We start from the raw sequence: 5,000 nt of genomic DNA on the forward strand, positions 1-5,000 counted from the left end.
TCCCTTCGCAAAATATACGTCGATGTTTATCCTGAAGGTTGGAACCCCTAAGTGGCCCCTTCCCCCCTCCGTCCCTCCCTTTTTGTTAGAATCTGCTAGGATTTATTGCGTTGTTATGTCACAGACCCGCCAAACCTCCCTCTCCTTTCTATACATGTTGAGACTGTGGTAACGCCTAGTGTTTAATCAGTTCTCCCCTTCCCCCCTAACCCGCCCTTCACCCCCGCCCCCGGAAAATCATAAACACAAAAAACGTAAATAAACAACGATTTTTCTCATCTTGTTGTTGCATCAGATTGCCCCCTTGTCGATTCTCGCATCTTACGCGAACGACACGCAACCCTCGCCCTTCCAGCAGGAGAACATACGGACTCGGGCATCACACGAGGAGGATGAGCCCGCGGAACTGTTTTTGATCAGAGAATATGAGGAAACTTCAGCTTGGCTTTCTCGCCTCGGGCTCTCGCCAAGGCTCGGCGGGCGCTGTCGCGGGAGTGTGTCTGTGGGATTGTGGGACTGTGTGTGTGGGAATGTGCTTGTGTTTGTGGGACTGTGTGTGTGGGATTCTGGGACTGTGTGTGTGGGATTGTGCTTGTGTTTGTGGGAGTGTGTGTGTGGGATTGTGGGACTGTGTGTGTGGGAATGTGCTTGTGTTTGTGGGAGTGTGTGTGTGGGATTCTGGGACTGTGTGTGTGGGATTGTGCTTGTGTTTGTGGGAGTGTGTGTGTGGGATTGTGGGACTGTGTGTGTGGGAATGTGCTTGTGTTTGTGGGAGTGTGTGTGTGGGATTCTGGGACTGTGTGTGTGGGATTGTGCTTGTGTTTGTGGGAGTGTGTGTGTGGGATTGTGGGACTGTGTGTGTGGGAATGTGCTTGTGTTTGTGGGAGTGTGTGTGTGGGATTGTGCTTGTGTTTGTGGGAGTGTGTGTGTGGGACTGTGTGTGTGGGATTGTGCTTGTGTTTGTGGGAGTGTGTGTGTGGGAATATGCTTGTGTTTGTGGGAGTGTGTGTGTGGGATTGTGGGACTGTGTGTGTGGGAATGTGCTTGTGTTTGTGGGAGTGTGTGTGTGGGATTGTGGGAGTGTGTGTGTGGGAATGTGCTTGTGTTTGTGGGAGTGTGTGTGTGGGATTGTGGGAGTGTGTGTGTGGGAATGTGCTTGTGTTTGTGGGAGTGTGTGTGTGGGATTGTGGGAGTGTGTGTGTGGGAATGTGCTTGTGTTTGTGGGAGTGTGTGTGTAGGGGGAGATGTGTTGTGTATTTGTGTGTGTGTGTGTGTGTGTGGGAATACGTCTGTGTGTTTGTGAGAGAGTGTGTGTTTGCGGGAGAGTGTATGGGGGGATGTGTGTTTGTGGGAATGTGTTTGTGTGTTGTGGGGGGGGGGATGTTTGTGGGAGAGTGTGTATGTGTGTGGGAATGTGTTTGTGTGAGAGTGTGTGTGTGTGTGTGTTTATGGGAGTGCGTGTGTTTTTGTGGGATTGTATATATGTTTGTGGGAATATTTGTTTATGGGAGCGAGCCTGTGTGTTTGTGGGAGTATTTTTGTAAGAGTGTCGGTGCATATGTGGGGATATGTGTACGTGTGTTTGTGTGAAGACTGTACCATAAACGCAAGACTGCAGATCCCACTGAACTGAAAATATTTGTATGAGTGAATAGTTTTGTGTTTTTTTTTTTTTCTATTGTGAATATATTTCCATACCGATGACCAAGAACATACGCGTATATGTTTGTGACAATACGCACCCTTTTTTAAGATGTTATCGTAGCCTCTATTGCCTGTGCCGAATATACCTGTACCCTTTATCACGAGGCCACGAATTCTATGTATTTTTCACGCCGTTGACATCATAGGGGCGGCCGTCAGTATAACCTGTCACAATGCACCTTTTCCTTCGCGTTGCATTTATCCCGCCGAGTTCCGTTGACGTGTCGGGCTCTGTTATCCAGCTGTACTCGGGCTCCCTTGATCGCCAGATTCCGCCACCCACTTTCGCCTCGCTGGAGTTGCAATAAAGCCAAGGCAACATTTACTGCTGCAGTGCAATCAGTATATATCATATTACGTTATGTTCTCGGAGTTGTTAGTTGTCGCATCAGTGTTGTGCCGTGAAGGCTCGAGGTATGGTGAGGGTCTCTGGGTGTTGGCAAGGGGGTAAAGGGTGGCAGGGGACGGGGGAGTTTGGTGGCAGGAGGGAGGCTGGGGAGGTTGGAGTTTTTAGCTGGTGGTAGGCGAGGGGGGGGGGCAGGCAGCTATTAGCAGGGGACAAGAGGGCTGTGGTAGGGAAGGGTGTTTTCTGCGCAGGACGCAAGGGGTTAGTGGTAGGGGAGGGAGGTCTCTTGGCAGGGGCAAGGCGACTTATATAGGGGAGGGGGCTATCTAGGCATGGGGAAAGGGGGGTAGTGATAGAGGAAAGGGTCTCCTGGCAGGGAGCAATGAGACTTTGGTGGTAGGGAAGGGTGGGGATTGTTGGCAGGGGGGCAAAGGGGCTTTGATGATCGGTGAGAGCAGGGTTTGTTGGCAGGGAGAAAGGAACTTCAGTGCCAGGGGAAGGCACGGATGAAGGGGGTTTCAATGTAAGGAAAGGTGAGATTAGTTGAAAGGGAATGACAAGAAAGACATGTTAGTATCCGTTAGCAGGGGGGATTGAATAAGGGAGGCAGGTCTATTTTAGGCGGGGGTGGGGGGCCTCTTCTGACAGGGATGGCAAAGCAATGGTCTTGACAGGGGAGGGACTCAGCAAGGCAAGGACTGTTCTGTGTTAGCAGGGAAGAAAAGAAGCCTGTGTCTCTTGGCAGGGGAAGTTGGAAGCTCTGTTGACATGGGGGAAGGAAGTTTTTTGTTTTGTTGAGGAAGCAGAATTCTTTATTAACTTTGGGAAAGAAGTTTTCTGGCAAGAAAAAGTGAGTTCCATGCTGGCAGGGGGAAATGGTATATAGTGGTAGGGGATGGCGAGTCTCGTTGGCAAGGGACTAGGAGTTCGGTCTCTGTTAGCAGGGGAAGATTGGTCCTTTGTTGGCAGGGAAATATTAGTTCTCTGTTGGTAGGGGAACAGCTTCCCTGTTTGCAGGGGAAGACAGCTTCTCCGTTGACAGGGGAAAACCGCTTTTCTGTTGGCAGGGAAATTTTGGTTTCAATTGGTAAGAGGTCTCTCTCGACAGCGTAAGATCGAGTATCTACCGACAAGAGTTAAAGCAATTTTCCCTCTGACAGGGGAGGGAGGAAGTCGTTGGCAGAGTAAGATGGAGGAATTTCATAGCAAGGGAGGCGGAGGGACGGACCATAAGGGGGGGGGGGAGAGAGAGAGAGAGAGAGAGAGAGAGAGAGAGAGAGAGAGAGAGAGAGAGAGAGAGAGAGAGAGAGGGAGCAAGAAAGCTAAAAGAAAAACATAAGCACTGAGAGACAGAGTGAGAACAAGAGCGAGTGCGTGTGTGAGAGAAAGAGAGAGCAAGGCACCCGGAGAAAAAATATGAGAGAAACAGGTGCACCTTCTCTGGCCATTGCAATCAACAGGTGAGAGAGGCGGCGATTGATCCACAAAGAAAGCGTGTGCGCCCCAACCCCCTCACCCCCCCACCCCTCCTTCTCCCCGTCCTTCTCCTCGGTGCCTGTCTTTCCTTTGCTATCTCGTTTCCTCTATCTTTCTCTTTCTTTCGTTTTTGATTTGTTCTCTTTTTTTTCTTGCTATCTCCCTCCCTCCTCTCCCTATCCCTCCCTCTCTCCCACTCCGCCTCCCTCCCTATCCTCCCTTCCCTCCCACTCCGGCTCCCTGCCTCCGTCCCACTCCGCCTCCCTCCTTCCCTCCCTCCCCTCCCACCCCGCCTCCCTCCTTCCCTCATTCCCCTCCCACTCCGCCTCCCTCCCTCTCTCCCTCCCTCTCTCTCTCTCGAGTGTTGTGAGAGAATAAAAACAAATACTCGAATTTCCTTCCTTATTTTGTCGTCTGGCGAGTTACCCCTCTCAGCGGAAATAGAAAACGGAGAATATTAGATTGAAATTAATGCTAGAAATCAGTGCCACTAATAGTTTCAGTGATGAAGATAATATTATTGATAGTTACAGATGCAATCTAAATGATAATGATAGTGAAAGACATACCGATGATGAAATCAAGTTAAAAAATAGAATGGGGAAAATTCAAGAAAAGAAAATGCTTTAGGTATACATTTTTTTTTCTTTTTCTTTTGTTCTCGACTCTTTTCTGTTTTGTTTTTCTCTTTTTTGTTGTTGTTTTGTAATCGAGACTCGCTCTCCTCCGACCCGTTATAAAAAGATATGTATATATATATATATATATATATATATATATATATATATATATATATATATATATATTCTCTCTTATTTCGTTACTCATTTCGTTTTCTTTATACGTTTTGTTTATTCATTTTGCTTATACCTCTTCGCACGCTTTCGTTCTCCGTCGGAATTTTTCTTTCTTCTCCTTTTCTTTTCTTCCGCCTCCCCTACTCCCCTCTGCGTCACCCCCCTCCCCCCCAAATAGCCTAAGGCGGACGGATAGCACCATGTGGATGGGGTAGGGGGGAGGGGGTTGAGGTTAGGGGTAGGGGGTATCCCATGGCAATAGTGCTGGCACTATTGTCGCACAGAAACAAAGAAACTTTTGTACCAAGGGCTACAGAGTCGTGTGTCTGTCTGTCTGTGTGTCTGTGGACGTGTCTGTATTATGTGTGCCTTTGTCTGTATCTGTACATCACTGAAAGTTTTTGCCAGGGTGAGAAATGGCACTATTTTGCGGGGTACGGGTGAGGGGGGGGGGAGTCAGAGGCTACTTCGCTTCATCGGAAAAGTAAATAAGGGAGAACTAGAAAATGAATAAAGTCTATTCCAAAATAAAAGAAGTAAAAGAAGACGAAGGAAAAAGAAAAATTTGGATTTTGATGTTGTTTTTTTACATCACACTTGTATTTTTTCTACCATTGTGTGTGTGTGTGTGTGTGTGTGTTTCAGTATGCTTGCGTGTGACTGATTATGTCCTTACA

General features: G+C 48.2%; 1 protein-coding gene across 47 annotated transcripts in view; it reads left to right on the forward strand.

Moving 5' to 3' along the window:
- Positions 1-5,000, forward strand: part of CaMKII (Calcium/calmodulin-dependent protein kinase II) — a 141,344-nt gene that overhangs the window by 58,816 nt on the left and 77,528 nt on the right. The gene's annotated exons all lie outside the window — the stretch shown is intronic.

This window comes from Penaeus japonicus, unplaced genomic scaffold (genome assembly GCF_977035675.1).
Source record: "Penaeus japonicus unplaced genomic scaffold, GWHDUDI00000001_assembly GWHDUDI00000042, whole genome shotgun sequence".
In the NCBI taxonomy this organism is placed as follows: domain Eukaryota; kingdom Metazoa; phylum Arthropoda; class Malacostraca; order Decapoda; family Penaeidae; genus Penaeus; species Penaeus japonicus.